At 37.2% G+C, this 22,094-nt stretch overlaps 1 protein-coding gene across 6 annotated transcripts in view; it reads left to right on the forward strand.

The window, feature by feature from the left end:
* Positions 1 to 12,163, forward strand: part of LOC136857568 (stimulator of interferon genes protein homolog) — a 219,471-nt gene extending 207,308 nt beyond the window's left edge. For 4 of the 6 annotated variants that reach the window (XR_010858546.2, XM_067136332.2, XM_067136331.2 and 1 more), the window contains one exon: positions 9,835 to 10,946. The gene's annotated coding sequence lies outside the window, so the exon portion shown is untranslated. Of the gene's footprint in view, positions 1 to 9,834; positions 10,947 to 11,463 lie in introns of those variants that run through there. The other 2 variants (XM_068225239.1, XM_067136333.2) reach the window with 2 other exon arrangements.
* Positions 12,164 to 22,094: the final 9,931 nt, after the last annotated feature.

A 22,094-nucleotide genomic window follows, 5' to 3' on the forward strand; every position in this document is an offset into this window, starting at 1 on the left:
TCCGCACTCCCCTATTCCTTCCCCTCCGAGTTCGCTACCGCCTCTGCAGCACAGTTATAACACCAGACTTAGAGCCAACAGACGGGCAGCAACCAACTCAACAGTAGTTAAGAAATAACAACTTCCACTTACATGTAAGTCCTCATCTGTTTCAAAATTATGTAAGACTGAATTCTCTCCTTACGTTCAATTTCTTATTTCTTCTTTTCCTTTTCTTACAGAAAACTTATTTCTGCATCTGTTGACATTTTCTGGCAAGGATTCAGCCATTTTATTACCTACCGGTGCTAACGGCCTCTTACAATTTTTCAATAGATGCTTCTGCCTTACTTACTACGAATTTCATCAACGGCCTTAAAAAGATTGTATCCATGACAATCAAGTTTATGCTTGTGTACACGCCCTCATGTCGTTGGCTTTTTATTACTACCACTTTGATTTTCCAATATTTTATATGAACTGTTTTAATTCGAATTTTAATAGAAGTTTTAGTCTCTGACAAGATTATAGTTTAATCATAAGACAGTTTTGCCATTAGCATCTTTTCATTTTATCATTTTTCACAATTTTATTGTTCTGAATTTTAAGAACAGACTAAACTTTTAACTTCCACTTTTTATTTTAGTTGTATTTTTGATGATTGTATTTAACGTCCACTTTTAATTTAGTTGTATTTTTGATTATTGTATTTAGGCTGAAGATGCCCTTAATTGAGGGCGAAACATGTCCCATGTAACTAAGAATTTAATTATGTAACAACTATACGTGATAATATAAGTATTGAATAGGTGGAATAAATTAAAACACCTTTATCATTGTTGAACATACCACTTAGTCGAGCAGCTCTTCTTCTTTCTCTCAATTCTTCCCAACCCAAACTTTGCAACATTTTTGTAACGCTACTCTTTTGTCGGAAATCACTATCATAACATTCGTTTTCTGGCACCTCTTCATCATCACTCACAATCTACTCCAAGTCAGAGCAATTTGCATCATCCAGGTCGTCTACAATTTTTGCAATTTCCGTTTCCGTCAACTTTTTGTGGCTTCCCATGATCCTAAAATACAAATTATTATTATTATTATTATTATTATTATTATTATTATTATTATTATTATTATTATTATCTTTGTTGTCCTGAGAAATCGAGTCGTTATCAATAAAGTGCAAGTATCTTTTCAGTTTTTCAAATCTCTTTAGAGGCATTGCATCAGCAATTAAGTTCATTCTTAGAGATGGAATGGAGGTCCAGTACATTCTATAATCAGGATATTTTACATATGTCATAACAATGTTCATGGCCAAAAATGTATGAATTTCTAAAACAGAGGTGGTGAAATTGTGCTCCCCACTTTGAATAGTGTATCTTGTGGTTTCCCTGGTCATCAAATCAAGAATGATGTTTGGAAAAAGTTTATGATAAAATTTATATGGTGTTTTCTGAGTCTCACAGTCAGCATTACAATTATACGTGCCTGAAAATACTGGAGGTTTACCACAGTGTTCATTGTCCTTACTAGCATAACATATACTGCTATGTGCAGTAGGAGCATTCACTGTATGAACCTGAGCTTGATACAGTGAACTATCTGCTAGAGGCTGAGAATCTGTTCGTAAAGTTTATGTTTGGGCTGAGAAGGGCCCAGTTGATTGACACGTGATGTAGGCCTACATATAGGCCAATCACCTAAATTATTTTCATTTTTCCTAGTATCACCATTACTTGAGCCACTGTCACTATCATAACATTCGTTTTCTGGGACCTCTTCATCATCACTCACAATCTACTCCAAGTCTGAGCAATTTGCATCATCCAGGTCGTATTAATTATTATTATTAATAATAATAATAATAACATAAAACGGCATATATTTGAACACAAACCTCCAAAGTGACTAAATAATCAATATTTGCCTGAGATCTACCTGTGTTGAGGTTATGTTGTATATGTAGCCACTACTGCACGTTGTACACAAAAGTGTATGTTACAGTAATACAGATATTAGGAAAATATGCATTGTTAGCTCAATCGCTGTGTTTTTAGCACATACAGGAACAATCCAACATGTAAATAAAAATTTCTAGCATCTGTATCCAAACACAAAGTGAATTACCGAGTATTCAACTCTCGGCCACATTAATATTCACGAAAAACGGGCGCCAGAAATTTAGTCAATGAACTGCGGGAAAACAATGGAATATCGACAGCTCAGACCAGTGCCACCAACTTGCGCATACTTTAAAGGACGCGTGTGTATGTTTCATCCTTTTGGGAACCCAGTACTAAGCCATATACAGATCAAATAGTTAATGGTCACATGTGTGCCAATATCCTTGAAGAGGTTAGTTGTTTCCAATTTGATGGGTTCCCTTTTGACAAGGATGAAAGTGCTGACAGACGTTGGTTCGAAATATCAGAGATCACTGATGCTTCAAGTATAAGGAAAGTACCCATCACTGAGTAAGGTAATGATGACTGTTCTTCTAGTACCCCATAGCAATGCTCCATTGGAAAGAATTTTTGGCTTGGTGAGGAAGAACAAGACTGAATTCCGTACTAATATGAACACCGAACTGTTAAGTGCTCTGTTAGTTCAGAAGATGCACATGATATCAAAAGAGAAAGTATGTCACCAGTGTACTTTTACCATACAGGAACTAAAAGCTGCTAAGGGGGCAACTGCAGTACTCAACAATAGAAATGATCCTTCAACCTCCACTCAGATATGTACTGCAGATCATCTGTTACTCTATCAGGTAAGAATCATACACTGTTTATATACTAGTCCTTGAATACGTTACATCTGATTAAATTGTATGTTGTTCATTGATTTTTTCAATTATGTATAAGTTAGTGTGATCTCGAAAAAAAATATTATACGGCCGCTGCCGCCGCGCCACCACCCCCTCCCCTCCTCGTGCCCTAAAGGCTGCATGAAACTTTCATGAAATTTGGCATCTCTGACATTATTGAAAAAGCCAGGGAATCATTGTCATGATGTTTCTGTGCTTCGTCAACTTCAAGAAAGTCTTTGACAAAGTGAGATGGGATGCACTCTGGGATATACTGCAGGGCATGGGAACTCCAGAAGACCTCAAATATCAAGTTAAGGCAGTTTACGTTAACAAGTTCATGTCAACGATACTCTCTTAGGACCATTCAAGACCAAGGCTGGTGTGAGACAAGGGTGCATCCTGTCACCTGTGCTCTATAACATTTACTCAGAACACATTATGAGGAAGGTGCTGGAAGACTGGGAAGATAGATAATCAGCAACTTGAGGTATGCAGACAATACCCTCATCATAGCATCGAGCGCCAAGGAGATAGAGATTATCATGGACCGGCTTACAAGAGAGAGCGGGGAGTTAGAGATCAGTATTGGCAAAACAAAGGTTATGATCGTGGACTGGACAAACAACAACTTGCCACACTTGAGACAAATGGGAGGCTTTGAGGTGGTGAGCGCCTTCGAAATCTAATTACAGAGGCATGCAAATCCATTACACCTAACATGTTCCAGCATGTCAGAGTCTGAGTTCAATGCCATGCCCAAATGTGCATTATTCAAGAGCACATACTGCATTAGCTAACTTGTGTTCATGTACCTCAAGTCTCTTCCACCAGCCATAAGTGTTCCCAACCAGACCTGGTCATTAAACGGCCCTTTTCAGGGCCACATAAATATCCACTCGCTGAAAACCTTTATTTGTGACAAATAAATAGCACCTCTGAGGATTCAAACCAGTTTGCACTTCCAACTGAGCTAACAAGGACCTAGGTGGTCATCGGAAGATTACACTTTATCCAATATATTTGGCGTAGACCATGTGTATGAATGTTTCATCCACTGTTGTGAATGGCTAATGAGTTCAGTCAAGAGCACTACTACTCACAAATCCATGGCATAAGGCCATCGGGTTCTACGGAATGTACTCGATAACATCCATAGTACTTGTACACTGGCATGGCCTGATGTTTGTAGGTTGTCTATAAAATGCATGTGTGTGATGTGTGGCCTAAAAGTACAGTCAAAGGGGCCGAAGACTCTCACCGTATACGGTCTGACACTGTGGTTAGCCGATTCAAGTCCTGTTGTTCGAAAAGAAAATTTGCTATCACCATCAGAATGTTGGCCAGCATGGTAAGAGAGGAGGTGGTATATAATTTCTAATCACTAGATTGTACGCCAAAAGCCTGGATCTAATTTCAAACCTCCCACAGTGTTTATATGGAGTTAGGGTATATTATGTTGTCTGCTGATTTATCCATTGGTTGGGGATGTTATGCCTTATCCCTTGATGTTACGTGACAAGAGTAGGCTAAGTGTCGACACCAAGTTTCACCCTTCCTGCCTCATCATTTTGTCATCGTTATCATTATCATCTCACACCCTGACATGCAGGTTGACCATGGCGTCGAATAGAAAGACCTGCACCAGATGAGCCGAACATGTCCTTGGACACTCCTGGCATTAAAAGCCATATGCTAAATAAATAAATAAATAAATAAATAAATAAATAATTTTGCCATTGATGCTTTCACAGCCCATACTTATAGACATGATATAGGCTTTTGGGCTTATGCCGTGTTAAGCGAATTAGGTGAAATTCTTAATGTTTCGCAGAGAACTTTGCTCTGCGTCATCAGAAGAAAATCTCGACTGTTCACGAGAAAGGCTTCTCAAGGAATACACGTGTGTACTCCTCTTGTTATGCGACTCCCTCTCAGACTGATTCTGATGATTCTGTCAGCTTACACTTCGAACGCTAGCACTGTACTGCGTCCGGTGAACCACCTGGTGACGAATGAATGTACCACTTCTATTATAACTTCTAATTTCTAATTTCATTCCTTGAGAAGCCCTTCTCATTAACAGTCGAGATTTTCTTCTGATGACACAGAGCAAAGTTCTTTGCGAAACTTTACAAAATTTCACCTTATTTTCTTCACACCGGCATGAGCCCAAAAGCCTACATCAAATAAATAATTATTGACATGAAAAGTTTGTAATGTGCTTTGCTGCAAAATTACTCCGTTGGTGTGTAGCAGTATTTCTGTTATGCAGAATGTGTGTAGAGAGTAGTTTGGAGAACATGAAAGAACATTCTGGATATCTTGTCATTCACATATGCTGGAGAGAATAGCCAAGCTTTGTAAAGATGCCTGCGATTGACTGTTGTGCTTCATTTACTGCGTTTATTACAACCTTCATTCCATTTTATAATGGTATGACCTGCTTGCTCATCTCCCTCTCCAAGGCTATGTTGACATACCTTCACACGACTGGCTACAGTAGTGCAATAATCGGTATAAAATGGCAGAATGTTGTGTTTTTTCAATGAATCATCCTTCTGTGTATAGGAACATGATGGGTGCATCCTTGTCGGATAATGAACTGGTGAGCAGCAATCAGCAGGACAGTAATTATACTAGATATACTGCATCTGCACAAGGCAGTATGGTTTGTGGTGGTATTGAATCATCATCATAATTTCTTCGCTCTAGCAAGCCGGGTGCAGTTATGTACGAGCCTCCTCCAGTTGTCCTGTCCATCCACAGATGTTGTTCATATATACAACGCCAATTTACATCTCTACTTTCAAGGTCCTTGAAAATATGCTTCTACCAAGTTTCACAAGGTCTTCCTCTTGGTCTCTTCCTAGGAACACTGCGGTCAAAGTATGCTCGAAGTGTCCTGTGAGGTCCATTCTTTTCATGTGACCATACCATTGTGATCTTTTCACTTCTAGGGTCTCCAGCCAGCTTCTTTCCAATCCAAGTTGCTGTCAAATATCCACATTTCCTTATTTTATCCATTTTTATTTTTTGTAGACAAGAATGGAGATTCATTTCTATTGCATGAAGACGACTCTTTGTTGATCCAGTAAGTGTTGCTGCTTCCAGACCATATGTCAGTATAGGTACTAGATATATTTTGTACAATCTGATCTTGGAAACTTAGGGAAATGTTAATTCCAAAGTATTTGACATACAGCATGATGAAATTTGGAAGCTTTCTGTATTCAGTTGCTAATCTCTTGATGTATGGTATTGTCTGAGGACAGTACACTACCTAAGTATTGGAAGTTGTCTACAATTTCCATCTCCTCATCTCCAATTCTTAGATGAACAGTTGGAGAATTTCTACTCATCAGTCTGATCACCAAGCCAACTGTCTTGGTTTTGCTGATTTTTTAAGACCTAAGGTTATAATAATAAATTTATTGCAACCAAATGGTCATAATATATACACTTAAATACAATTAGATATACATCAGTAATGATAATATACAATCAATGCATGCAAAACATCATCAGTTATTGACATAGTTGTTCCTTTCTATGGACACATTCGATGGCATGGCATATATCACATCATTGGTCGCAGAAGACACATGCGCAGCCTGGTCCCGGCTTGTGAAATCCCAAGGTTCAGCATACCTTATGGTGGAACCAGTGTATGGCAAACCTGGTCTCTGTATGCCTCATACCCTCCGCACGTCCAATCCCTGTTTATCATCACATCAGTTGAGTAAAACTCATCCCATATCATAGCCCTCTTTCATTGCAGTTCCTGTAGCAACTCCGTGTAACTCCTTGTCGCTGAAAGTAACAGTCTAAATATGTCTTCAGTGAAGTACGTCTTCTTTGCAAGAATGTATACTACCCTTGATGATGTACATTTAGAAACATGTAGAACTCTCTTCAAGAATCTGGCCTTCAGACTTTCCAGCTCTTGTAGTTGTCTTTTCGAGAGATGTTCCCATATTAGCTCTAGACCATATATGGCTGTTGGAACAACTTTCGTATTAAACACAACCATGGCTGTCCCCAGTGATAGCTGTGGAAGGTGTTTAATATCACTAATGCTTCGTATAGATGCGATGGCTCTCTTCTTTAGGTGTATTGTGAATGTTGTTCCTGTTACCTGTATTGTAATCCCTAGATATTTGTATTGGTTATTAATTCGTAACTTTTGTCCTTTACATGGGATATAATCATCCTTCGATAATTTTCCTCCCCTCTTGAAAACAACCAGTTCAGTTTTGTTCGCATTAAGGTCCATTTTATTTTCTTCTGCCCACTCCACGATTAAGTCCATGGCAACTTGTAGTTCCTCTTTACTCTCAGATCCAGTAAGTGTTGCTGCTTCCAGACCATACGTCAATATGGGTACTAAATATATTTTTTACAAACTGATCTTGGAAACTTACGGAAATGTTCATTCCAAAGTATTTGACGTACAGCATGATAGAATTTTGAAGCTTTCTGTATTCTGTTGCTAATCTCTTGATGTATGGTATTGTCTGAGGTTATAAAAGCTTCATACCAAAGATCTAGTCCAGCTCGTACTTCTGCTTCTGTCCCACCCCATACCATTATAACATCAGCAAAAACCAGGCATTAGTTGTTGGATCCTTTCTTTTAACTGTTTTTAGAACTTCATCCATTATGATTATGAAGAGGAGTAGTGGAAGACAACTTCCTTGCTGGACTCCACTCATCATTTCGAACCAACCTGACATTCCATCCTGGATCTAGACACAACTCTCGGTTTCATCATATAATCGTTGTACTCGTGCCATGATGTCATCGGGCACTTCTTTATGTCTGAAAATTCTATATATATAAAATAAAATGCTCAGAATTTAAAAAGAATGGTATTTATATATTGGTCATGTCCACAGTAACGAGGAAATGCACTTATAAATCTTCCGTCATTTCTGTCTCTGTCTATCCAAATGTGTGTACGTATGTATGTATGTATGTATGTATGTATGTATGTATGTATGTATGTACAGGCATCACGAGAAAATGGCTGAAGATAAATTCATTAAAATCGGTATGTGAAGTCGGGGAAAGAGCCACTGCAATCTAGGCTATAAATAATTTTATTCATGCTGAGTGAAATGGCGTTTTATAGGGGAAGGCCTAAAATTTAATTCTCAAACATTTATGTTATTAGTGGTCCTATCGATAAATACTGCATAATGAAAGTTATAGAGAATTAAATTTCAGATCATTTATATCTTCTACATTTTTACAGTAGACCCCTACCAGCCATGATTAACAGAGATATTCATGAATTTGAATTTTTATTGCTAAGTCCGTATCAATGCTGAGCCACAAGAAAATAGGTGAACAAAATTTAATGTAAATTGGTGTACTACAGTCTAGTAGTACAGGTACTAAAGTCTAAGCTATAAATAATTTTATTCACACTGGATGATGTGCTAGATTAGGGGAAGGTGCCTAATACCACAGATTTGGAAGAACACTAAATTTGAAGACCTACAATATTGAAAGCTCACAAAATTGATCAAAAATAACATTACATTGACCATTGTTTGCTGTGATGTGCTTTCTCTCTTCTGCTGCCACTCATTTCCAACAGAGGGATGACTGCTTTGTATCCAGTATTACAGCGTGCCTGAACATTGGTAAGAAGTAGCTGGGGAACTAGATAACTTTCTTCTTTAGCGTGCCATTCCTCTGGTTCATGAATTTTCTGATGTTACTAGTATGTAACATACCGGTTCATCATAGTATTCCAGCTATTCGATCCCTACTCTGAGGCACTGATTGGAATAAGCAGTGTACACACTTAACGGAATAATGGCAGAGGAATGTTTACGACTGTCTGCAACCTGGTTATTCCAGCTCTGGAACTTTGGACTGTTAGATCAGCTGCGTAGTACTGCTCGTTGAAAGTGAGAAAATGAGTAGTTTTTCATTTGATCGAATATTTCATATGATAACATTGCTTTTAATGACGACATTCCTACTGACGTCATGGTACTGGTCATTGTACTGACCTATGTTGATTTCAGTTGGGGAAAATCACAAAGACAGTCTTACTGAGGATGTAAAAAGGCAGGTGGAGAGTGACTGTCTTCCGTTACAATGAAAACTGCCCAACTTCATTGTGACTGATAATAGGCAGTAGGGCCTGCCATTACAATGAAAATTCCCTAATCTGGTCTTCACATGAGAAGTGATGTATGGTGACTTCCCCGTTGTGTTTCTGGGGGTAATCTTAAGAGCTATTCAATTTAATACAGTCTTACCCGCAACGTGTACACTACTTAACCTAGAATTCTGTATACAATGTAGAATTACATAGTGAAGCATGGGTATATCAGCTAGTTCCCATAAATGCATGCACGATACATAGTCATATGCTTTGTCAATGTCCAGAATTGGATTTTACAGCAAATCATCTCTATGTTTATCCAGACTACCATTATGAGAATCCATTATGTCAGTGGCTTTCTGAGACCAGTTGTACTTGGTTCTTGTAGGCTGTATTTTTAGCAAGATAATGTCATCTTGAAGGTGTAAGAGCATTCCACTCCTGCTGTAATATGGTTTTTCCTTTGGGTCAATTAAGTCACTGTAGGTCAAACACTTTAATAAGGAATTACATTTTAGTCTTAAATGAAATTAATGCCAGATTCACTAGCATCTCAAATAGCATACCTTGAGAAACTAAGAGAACTTACCATATATTTTGTGCTACATTTAATATTAAAGCAAGTTCTAACATATCAGCATGACTAATTTTATTTTATTTTGTACACCACAATTCCAGATATACTCTTCTTCTCATATCATTTATTAGAGTTGGTCATTTCATAATGAAGGAGAATTTCATTTGAGAAGTTCATGTCTGATGAGAATTCTTTGAAGTTAAACCATTAAAAATCTTACATTTTGTTCCAATAATTGTTGAATCACACCCTTACCGCTAATTGTACAATTGGACATTTGAACGTTCAGTTAACACCATTTTGATTTACGTTCTCTAAACTTGTGCATGTTTGTTTCAGAAATTTACCAAGAATGAGTGTAAAAACTGTGATGGATTGCACGTATTTAAAAGCTTCAAGTAAAACACGTGTATCTCATTCGTCACTGACTACTCGCCGAGGCAGCTGCAGTTCGAATTTTGCCCAATACCTGTGTGGGGAATTTTTGAAATTTACATCCTTTGATTGAGATTACTTGTAAAAACGCCTGAAAGTCCTGTGGTTATGATCATGATATCAACAGTTTTGTAAAACTACAATCTTGTTTCAGTTCATCTGAGTATACATCGAAGGTTCAGTGGCAATTTTATTTACCATTTGTAAATATTGTTTTAGGTTCGGTACATTTATATTACATGTAATCATGCGAAGCATCACCTTGTAAAAAAGTGTCAGGGGAAGAAGGAATGCGATAAATACCTTTAGCTTTAAGATTAGTTGGAGTTCTTCCTAAAAGAGTACAGGAATTATCGTGTTGCTCATCTAAAATCGTTACTTGGATTTTGATATTTTTAAATAAACCTGGAAAAGAGAGGACCCAGCAAGACAAATAATTAAATTGAAAAATCTGTACATCATGCCTTCATGAATTTTGTAATTCAACAGTCTCATAAAAAAACGTAGAAAATCCAAAACCTATCTTTTTGAAATAAAACATTTTAAAGATTGCAGATTTGCTTTCTATTTATATAGGCTACTGACCACAATGATTATTTTTCAGATCTTGAGTTGTTATGGTTTTCTCTTGTGAAACTTTTATTTATTTTCCATTCTGACAGCAAGAAGTTCAGATGTTTATCTCTGGCCTGACAGTATAGCATACGTTATAAATAGTCTGATGGTATTTGGACTTGTTATTCTGCTGAACTCTTTTTTTTTTTAATTTTGTGTAAAAATGGGAATTTTATATCTTTTGACTTATGGATTTACACATTACAATTGAAAAGAGTAAACATACATATATACATATTCATATGATACACCTCTTTGAAAATATTGTTGTGCCTTTTGGCATTCAGTCTGTAAGGCTCTGTGAATGAAGTAAACACCTCCATATTACTCTGTTTGCAACTGGCACAGTGGTTTTTCTGCATCTGAATTTTTGGCTTTGGTATAATTAAAAGCTTTATGTAGCCATTGTCTTTATCTCCTAGAACTTCCTTTGCTTCCTTTATCCTTCATGATGAAGTCCATTATTCTCCTGCATAACCTGTTTTTCTGCATTGGCCCCATATGACCCTACTGCAACAGCTGATTCATATCATAATAGGTTAATTTGGTAAAGTATGTTTATTCCTGATTTGATCTTTATCTCTTTGTTATGAATTTTCTCCTACCATGATTACCTCTTTTTTTTTACCAGAAATTATAATTTCTTGTCCATTACCTCCAGCTTATGATTTCAAGTCCTCAGCTTCCATTCCCATACAGCAAAATCAACCTCATGTACTTGCAAGAACGCATCAGAGCACAAAACTATAGCTTAGAATCTGTACTGTATAACCATTTATTATTCACATGGCGTGAATACACAGTCATGAACATGAAAATTCTCTCCATCATCCGTAAAGTGCATTTTCTTAACACAACAGAACATTATTTTTAGAAACATGCAAAAATGTGCGCGCACGTGCGCTCTCTCTTTTTCAGTTTATGTTGTGGACCAAAAACTGAAGGTTCTTGTCCTAGAAGTCAGTTGTTGAGGACAGCCATTTCCAAAACAATTAAAAGTGATTCTGCAAGGCAATTTATTTGCCATCAAGAACAGTAGTGATATCAGAATAATTAATAACAATTGTTAACATCGCTACATAATAGATCCAACATTTGAGGGGAAAGTCATATAGACATACTTTTGTATGATAACTTACTGAAATGAAATATGTTTGGAAGTTTTCTGGTTTCCAGGTTATTTGGCTTTGGTTGTATTTGAGGAGTGCCATTGTTCACCTACCATACAGTAGATCTTGACAAGCATAGTTGTAGATATGATGTTGACATTTGTGAAACTGTGCCCATAGCACAATTGCCTGGAAGACAACAACATTCTGTTCACTGCCAACTGTGAAAGTTTGCATCGGTTCAATAAATGTGTCTTAAGTTTGTATTTAGTGGTTGTTTAATTTTTATTTTCATTTTGTAAAGCTTTTGGGCCTATTTAAATGGTGGTTGTGAGCTTTAATATCATGCATTTCTACAGATGTTGGATAACAAGTACTGAATAGCTGACTGGTCTTTGACAGAGAATGTATCCACATGCATGTTCCAGTAGAAACTGTTTTATCTCTCCCATCATCTGGCAGCAATAATTTGAAAACTTCTTGCAACTCTACAAGTGCCCACCAGATGGTGCAATGTAACTAAGTACTGTATTTTCTTTGTCATTACAGTTTTTTGCTCAATGTATTCTATGTTGTTTTGTTATCTGAGCACTACTGTAGTATCACAGAAGGAGAAAATATGAAGAGGAAAATAGTAGTGTTAACAGTAAAAGAAATACTTGACATGTCATAGACTTGAGCTTGGCAAAAACTATAACAATTAATGAATGATGACGGCATTGGATTGTCTACTATCTATGATGTATGTAAGCAGAAATATGAGACTGTAATTCCATTTAACCACAGAATCAAACAAGGCAATCATTGTATGTCATGTTTTATGGAAACGTAAACTGGAGCAACTTGATGTTGTTTTGTTTAAATGGTAGCCCGCCTGTTGGTCATGATCAATAAGGTATTAGTTTTTATAAGGATTGACACTCATTAGATAGTTCAAGAGTTCCATTGGTGGAAAAATATTTTCACCATCAGAATGTTGGCCATTGGGGTAGGGAAGGTGGTGGTATAATATTTCTAATCACTAGATCGCATGCCAAAAGCCTGGGTTCAGTTTCAAACCTCTCCACAATGTTTATATGGATAGATAGTGATTCATCCATCGGATGGAGATATTAAGCCCTGAGCAAATGCTTTGATATTATTTGTCAAGAGTAAGCTAAGTGGTGATACTGGGTTTCACCCTCTCACTACCTCATCACCATCATCTCACACCCCGATGTGCAGGTTACCTATGGACTTCAAACAAATCTGCACCAGGCCTCTGGATGCCACATGTGGAAAATCAAAAAAAAAAACTATTAAACGGTTGGAGGAAGTACCTATCTCAAAACCTATGATTGTAGAAAAGACTAAAGAATTGCACAAGATAATTGAACGAACAGAGTTGGGTGCCTTTTCAGATGGTTCGTTAAGTGGTTTGAAGACTTGACATGGTATACAACAATTAGATATAACTGGCAAAAAAAGAAATCATTGACGGTGGAGCACCAAAAGAATATGTTCACAAGTTTGAGGGAATGGTGAAGGAGCACAATATAAAACCAAAACAAAAGTGTCAAATCGGCACCATTTTCAGGACAACCCAAATAACCCTTTGGAAGATGAGCATTAACCTTACACACCTGGAGGTGAGGCCACCAGGTGAGAGGGTTGGTAGTGTATTCGCCCCAGAAGGGAGTTAAAGCGAACACAAGAGAGGGGCAAAAGACAAAAGGTAAAAACAAACAACAGTAAAACAACACAGCAACCAGCAAATAGGAGGAAAACAAACACTTACCGGGGGAAGCGGGAGGAATTAGCTTAAGACCTTGGTCAAAATCAAGAAAAAGAAACAGTGACAGTGCTCCATTGATCCAATGAAAAGAAAATCAACATCATTCTTGTAACACAAAGTAACTTTAATTCATAAGGATAAATTGGTTGGTACAACTCAAAGGAGGTCATTAAGAAACTTTTAAGTGGTTAAGTTAATAAAGGAAACTCAAAGGTATAAAATAAGTTGCTAAAAATGTTCAATTAATTACAGTAACCCGAAGTTAGCAAACATAAATAAATGAATGTTCAAATAAATTAGGTTACCGTAACTAAAAAGGAAAACAAATATATTAAGAGGTGAGTTGCCCTCCAAGAAATTACTTTATAAGATTCAGCCTAAATTGCACTCGTAAACGTGACCGGTCACTTATCAAGAAATTCTAAATTAGAAACTTACTACTAATAAGCAATAATTACAAGATATGAAGTTCAGTAAAGTAACTTTCCATTCGGATTCTTTAAGTCATTACGTGGCTTGACTCTTAATTCCACCAAGCTGGTCAGCGCAAGGACGAAAAATAATTTACCAGGCGAGTACAGATACGCCCCAAAAACTCACACAAAATATTAATTAATTAATTAAAGGATATTATTAGAGCAAAGTAATAACAGAAAAACCAGAATTCCATAAAAAATTCACAGGCAGGAAGTAAAATCACTACACCTGGACCTGAACCATTGCAAGCTTCCACAACAATCCCATCAACAACATGTTGCTGTAGCAACAACAACCAACAACATGTCCGCCCAAGCCAAAACGAAACAGATCCGGCTCAAAATTAAAAATATAAATGCCAAAAACGTAAGCAGAAAAGAATAAGGTAAAACTAAACCTCAAAGCCCAACAAGAAATAAAATTTAGAATCAAATCAAATCAAATCAAAATCTCTTTATTTGCAAATGAGGTGTCTACCTCGGTGGCAAATGGTACACTAAAATACATTATTGTCAAGCACTAAATTTTAAATTAACAAGAGAAGAAATTTTTTTTTTCTAGAATACAAGAAAGCAATGGAAGAAGAAAGCAATGGAATCTCGGCGAACCAAAATAGAAACAGCCTTCCAGCTTACGAAAGACACCTATAATAAAAAATCCCTCTCCTGGAATTCCAAGATCAGACATTATAATACAGTAGTAAAGCCTGAAGCCCTGTATGCTGCAGAAACTCTTATCTATAACTATGCATGGTCCAATGGAAAAGTTAGAGATGAAGGAAAGGAAAATTCTAGGCCCCAAATTTCATAATAACGAACTTTCACACATCCGCAATGAAACTCTGTATAGGAAATCAGAAAGGATTTCCGACACAATAAGGAAAAGGAGAATTGACTTCTATGGCCACATCCTAAGAATGGATCCGAAAAGGATAACTAAAAGAATCTTCGACTATTTCCGTAATAAGAAAACCAAGCCGAACTGGTTTAAGGAAACTGAGAAGGACCTACGAGAATTCCAAATTACAGAAGAGATGCTTGTAGATGGATCTGCAAAGAAAATAACCAAAGATAAAATGAGGTTTCAGGACAGGGTGAAGCCCAAGCAACTATACAGAATTTCTGAAGAAGAGAGAAAAGCAAGATCTGAAAGAATGAAAAAGTACTGGGAGGACAGGAAAACACGACTCACTGACCATTGATTGATCTATCGTACCCCAAAGAGGGTGAAACGGACAAGAAGAAGAAGAAGAATATACAATTTATGCTAACAATTTTTTTCTATTAAACAAACAGATCATCCTTAATAAATTTATATTGTTTACAAAATTCTACTTATAATATTTCCTATACTTACAAACATAGTCAACTCATATACAGTTTGTGGAATTACTTCAAATAATACTATGCAACTGGTATAAGATTAAAATTTACATTGCATTTATTTACTTTTTTTTTACCCATTTTGGAACCTAAGTAGCATAACGACCTGCTGCGTCTTAACCAGAGCCCCCTTTTGCCACCACTTTTCAGAGTTCCTGAAGGGCCTTTGCAGCTACCGTAGCGGTCCCAGGGCCCTCGAAGTCCCCACTGTACTTCACCCCTACAGGCAGTCCCCTACTTTGGCTGTCCAAACTCCATGGACCAGGGGATGGAATTAATTCTTTTTAACACACATTTTTTATTTACAATAGCCTGCACTGGTCGAATGCCCTCTAACATTTCATTTATTTTCCCTGTTGCTGTTTAGTCTCTTCTTGAATACCTGTACAGATTTTGGAAAAGGATCAAACACTACCCCTGGTAAATTGTTCCACTCCTTCACGCCCTTCCCAATGAATGAAAATTTACCCCAGTCGCTTCTGCTAAAATTCCTTCTAATTTTATACTTGTGGTCAGTTCTGCCAATATAATTATTTTCCAACTGAAGCCTCTCACGGATTTCTCCCCATGCTTCTTCTCCTGTATAGGCTCTATATACACTAAAACCTCGTTAATTCGAAGTTGTTGGGACTCAAAAATCGGACTTCGAATTACGTGATTTCGAATTAACCGCTAATTCTCAATTCAGAAGTACCAACCCTTGCCGCGTTACAAAATATTCTATGGCCCGTTACTGCATGCAGTTAATCTTGATTCACAACAGTTTATACCCTTCAAATGCTATGAAAAAAGAACTCCAAGAAGGTGCATGTACAGTATTCAAGTAATGCACTCTGATATCTCACTGGCAAACATAACCTGACGCAACGAAAGAAAGAAAGAAAGGGAAAAAAAACCAGCACGATTCAAAGACGAGGAGAAGTCTATGCTGGCTCCTATGTGCAAGTGCTTTATTAATTGGATTACTATACTGTATGCATTGTAGATGCCTTGTATTTACAAAGGAAGTACCCGATGCCCTTAAAATCGAACTTTGTACGATTTCCCACCATGGCACCTCTCTCGTACTTCATAAATGTAAACACTTGCCGCGTCACGAAGTATTCTAAGACCCATTAATACATGCAATCACCTCGATTCACAGTTTAAACCTTTCAAATGCCTTGGAAAAAACTACTTCCGAAATGTATCCAACAAGGTGCATTTACAGTGTTCAAATAATGCACTTGGATAAATCACTGACAAACATAACCTCACGCAACGAAAGAAAAAAAATCACACAATTCAAAGACGAGGATAAATTATGCCGGTCCCCTTGTGCAAATGCATTTTTTTCTGTACTGTTTGCATTTTTTGATGCTTTGTACTGGCATGGAAAGTGTCCGACGCTCTTAAAACATTGTGGTTTATCGAACTTTCCTATGACGAGGGGATAAAGTTTCTCGTTTCCAACACATGTGCATTGCAACGCACTACTATGGCCCATTTAAAACCATAAGACCGTTTGGGCTTGCATTAAAATAAAGCAATGCAGTTTCACCGGCAGTGACAATATTGTTCGGTGCCTACGAATTTATTATATGAGCTACGTTTTTTCGTCAACTGTCAGCATCACCAGTGTTCGCGGATTCTGTTTTTCCGCACACTGCCTGTTGCGTGATATTACGGCATTCCTTAAAAGGTTGAATACAAAAGAATTTCGATTTCATTCAACTTAGCAATCATGAAGCGCATTGTAGACCCACCGAAGCGAGTGTAAGTGCGGAAAGCTACCCTTCCACGTTCCGAAACGCGGAGCGAATAAATTTAGAGTTGAAATTACTCTGTAACATACTATTGTTTTAAAATTAAAAGCAGTTTCAAATTAAAAGTCTGAATTTCGGTAATGGGGCCGACATTGTACTTCGAATTACCAATTATCCGTATTTCGAATTAAACAATTTAAATAACATGCAAAACTGTATCTCATGTTTTCGGGAACGAGAGCTTCTTCGAATTAGGCGAGATTTTGAATTAACCGATTTCGAATTATCGAGGTTCTACTGTAATCCTATAAGTCTAGTTTTCTCCCTTCTCTTAAAGTTTCCCACCCAAGTTCCTCTAGCATTTCTGAGACACTACTGTTTCTCCTGAAATCTCCTGTTAGAAATCTTGCTGCTTTCCTCTGCACGCTATCTATTTCTTTTATTAGGTATTCTTGGTGAGGATCCCAAACACTGTTTGCATATTCCAATAATGGACGAACCGTACTTAAGTAACTTTTTTTCTTTTAATTCTTTGTTGCATCCTTTAAGTAGCCTCATTATGACATGTAACGATCTGTATGCTTTCCCAACAATGTCATCAACATGACCCTTCCAGTGCAAATTACTTTCAAATCTCACACCTAAATATTTGCACTTGCCATCTTTTGGGATAACTACCTCATCCGAAGTATATTCAAATTCAGTTTTAAAGCTCGTGTTTGTAAATGTTGTAACAGTTGATTTGCCTCCATTAACCTTCATATTATTTTCTTCAACCCACTGTTGGATACTTTCAAGGTCCCTTTGTAATTCTGAATAATCCTCAATGTTATTTATTTCCCTATAAACAATTATATCATCTGCATACGATCTTATTTTTGATGTTATATTTTTCCCTAAATCATTTGTGTATATTAAGAAAAGTAACGGACCGATTATACTACCCTGTGCGATTCCATTCCAAACTTTCTCTTCCTGTGATATATTATTCCCTACTTTGACTTTCTGAACCCTTGAATTTAGAAATGTTCTTATCCAACGTATAACCCTTACGTCCAATCCTATTCCCTCCAATTTCTTTAATAATATTCCATGCTCCACTCTATCAAAGGCTTTGGAAAGATCTATGGCTATGCAATCTAACTGGCCTCCTGAATCCAACTGATCTGATATGTCCTGCTGAAATCCCACCAGTTGTGTCTCACAAGAAAATTTCTTTCTAATTCCATACTGGCTCCTCATGAACCAATTTTTATCATCACACATGGGCGCCCGCAAGGGGGGGCACTTGGCCCCCCCTGGAATTCTAAAGATGTTGATGTTCAATTGTTTAATATCATACCAGATTATTTCATAAACTGAAATTACTGACAGTCATCTAGCATATGTTATAACTGGGTGTTTCTGTAAACAATTTAATGTTGCTGACGTTATATTGGTTTTTATATTCAAGAAAATTGTTAATGTGCCCCCCCCCCCTGGAAAAGATCCTGCGGGCGCCCATGTCATCACATATCCCTCTGATGTACTTTGATATTAAACTCTCCAGTATTTTACAAACTATACTGGTCAGGCTGATTGGTCTGTAGTTCTCTGATTTCCTTTTTTCACCCTTTCTTTTATAAATTGGTATTATTATAGATTCCTTCCAATCTTTTGGTATTACACTATTATTTATGACATAATCAAAGAGAAAATTTAAATAAGGCACTATGTACCACCCCATTGTCTTTAATACCTCCCCAGTAATTTGATCACTTCCTGCTGCTTTTCCTTGCTGAAGCAGTGGATTTCTCTGAAAATATCTTTATTTGTGAATGAGAAGCTTCTTGTTTCCCTATGTGTCTCTCCCTCTCTATCTTCTGTTACTGTTTCCAACTCCTGACAATCTTCTACTGAACCTCTGAATTTCTTACTAAATAGATTTGCTTTCTCAGTATCCGTTGAATAGTGTTCACCCCCTTCTCCCACCATTGTCAGAATTTGGATTCCTTTTCCTTTTTGATTCCTAATATATGAATACATACATCTTTTTCCACTTCACTGTGTGGTCATTACCCTCTTGAAGTATGCCATTCATATATTTCTCTTTCGCTTCCTTTTTCACTCTATTCAGTTCCCTCATTAGCTGCTTTCTAGTTTCTCTATTCTCCCTGCCCTCTTTGATTTTCCTGTTTACTATTCTACATTTTCTTTTTAATTTCCTTATTTCCCTTGTATAATAAAGAGGGTCTGAGATCATTTTACCCTTCTTAACAGGTACAAATCTCTTCTCTCCTTCCCAAATGATTCCTTTAAATTTAGCCCAAAGTGTATCCACATTACTCCCTTCACTTATCCAACAACTGAATTGTGATTTAAGGTAAGTCCCAAATTCATCAACTTTAGTTTTTCTGTATAATTTCTTGTCTTGTGTGACCCTCTTATTAAGCATTTTTGGTACAAGTCCTACATCCATTATTACAGCCTTATGGTCACCTATTCCTTCAATTACCTCAGTTTTATCAACAATTTCCCATGGTTTAACCAGGAATACATCTAGCAAGTTGTTGAGACGAGTCGGTTCTTGTACTACTTGTGTAAATCCTCCCTCCCAAATTAATTTATTTGCCAGTTTCTGTTCATGGGCTTCACTTGCAGCTCCATTCCATTCAATTTCAGACAAGTTTAGATCTCCCCCAATTATTACCATATCATTATTATTGTTTCTATTAGTATAATCTATTATTTTCTGAAATATTTCCATGCCTCTTTCCTCTCTTCCAGGCCTATATGTTCCTGTAATTCCCACCTCCTTCATATTATCACAAACTAATTTTATCCCTAATATTTCATCCCTTTCATTGGTAAACCATTCATGTGAACAATAAGTTTCCTTCACCAGAATAAACACACACACCCCCACCCTTTTTATCTCCTCGGTCTCTACGATGGATTGTATACCCTTCTGGAAATACTTCTCTATTACCCACCCCTTCTCTCAATCATGATTCTACTCCTATCACCACATCAGTCTCATAAGATTCCATCAATGTACTGAGTTTTATTTGTTTATTTTCTACACTGACAGTTTACCAAGAGCAATCTCAGACCCCCTTCCTCCCTAAAACATGACTGTTGTAATTGGGTAACATTTGACTCATGAGTTGAGAACGTCCCTGGAACCCAGATCTTTGTACATAGATCTTGATTTAAGGATATGGGTTTTCTGGCAAGTTTCCCTGTATATGCCAATTTAGTGGTATGGATTTTCTTAAGTGCATATTAGTTTGCAAATCTCTGTTGATAATTGTAGCAATTTGTCTACAGAGAGTTGCTTTTCCATTACCATTCAGATGTAACCCATGCCTAGTGAAATTTGCCTGCCAAGACCTAAAGTATCTACTACGTAGACATTTCTAAAACTCTTACATAATCTCTTGATTTTTATATTTACATCATGTACAGCTTTGTTCACACACGAGTCTTCTATAAGGTCATACCTGGGTGGCACATTAACTACAGTTACTTTTGAGTCAGATAGTTTCGAAATCTTACCTCTGAGGGTCGTAATTAGTTCCTCAACTTCATTTGCAGCAATGTCATTTGTACCACTCACAATCACCACGTAGTTGTCCTTCTCTAACACAGGATCACAACTTGAAACGTCGTCTTCAGTTTTGGCACCTGGTTTTATTAGTCCTAAAACCTCAGTTTCTGGATTATGCAGCTCATCCTTGATGCCTTCTGCCATACCCCGCCCTCGACTGTCTGTGTAGAGATGAATTTTTGGCGATCTTGACTTCCGGTTGGTTTTTTCTTCTGTAGGTTACCTCCACTGGATTTAAAATTATTCGGATAACTTTATGTGTCTTCTTCTGGAACTTGTTGCAATGACTGAAATCTATATTGGCACTGCAAAGAGTTTTTTCCCCGTTTTAAGTTGTACGTAGTTTCTCCCATATGTTTAACATTAGGCCTAAAATGGCTACGCGTCACTTCCGTCCACGGCGATCTCTCTTCTCCACTGTATTCTTTATCTTCCAGTTTCTTTATTCTGTCCTTTAAGCTTTCATATTCAAGTTTCAGAGCACATAAGTATCTTAAGCATAGATTCGTAAGTCTCTTTCTTGTTCTACCTCACTATCGGTTTGTTTACACTCGGGACACAGCCACACACTTTCTTCAATATCAGACCTATTTACAATATTTGCACAACGAAAATGGTACCATTCATCACACTTACGACACAGAATCCCATTTTAACTACTCTTCTGCATTTGCCACATTTTTCAGTTAGGCAGTTTAAAATGGGTCCTTGCGTGAACCATCCTTGACTCACAACTCGATTTTAAACAATCAGTTTGCACAAAGGTTATAATTATACTAATTAAAGTGAAGTTAAAATTTTGAAAAACCGTCGATAAAGCACATTTTCTAGAAACTTAGATGAAGTTCACTTGGTCAAACAGGTTGAAGCTATTAGCCGAAAAAATACTTATGTCAACACCAAAATTATTATTATTATTATTATTATTATTATTATTATTATTATGGTCGAGACGCGATGTATCATAGGTTCAATCTAGAGTCTCGCAGAACAAAGAATCCTTTTCTTCTTCTTCTTCTTAAAAAAACACACTCTTGATAGAATTCACAAGGAAAGATCAGATGAACTTGTAGGTTTTACAGAATACCAGATGTGCCATACACGAAGCCAAAGGGCGCTACTTTCCATTTGACGAAAACTGAGGAAAATTGCAGGAAACTCAGCATTGATGAAGTAAATTAAAGGAAGAGCAACTTTACAACCTCAGTGGGCTACAATGCCCAGCGAAGAACGGTTTCAACTAGGGTCTACATTACAAACCCACGCCATCGTCCAGCTAAGCTCCATCACACACACACACTCTTCATGGCAGCTCGACTAGCACTCAGAGCGTTCCCATGCCGACAAGCTTGGCTTACTTTGTCGCTCACAGCGCGCTGGCGCATACTGCCTGAGGCGGCCTCGAGAGTTCAAAGGCTAGGCACAAGAGCGCAGCACCACCTAGACCGAGTAAATGAGGTAGTCGAATACCAT

This window comes from Anabrus simplex, chromosome 1, assembly GCF_040414725.1.
Source record: "Anabrus simplex isolate iqAnaSimp1 chromosome 1, ASM4041472v1, whole genome shotgun sequence".
NCBI classification, from domain to species: Eukaryota; Metazoa; Arthropoda; class Insecta; order Orthoptera; family Tettigoniidae; genus Anabrus; species Anabrus simplex.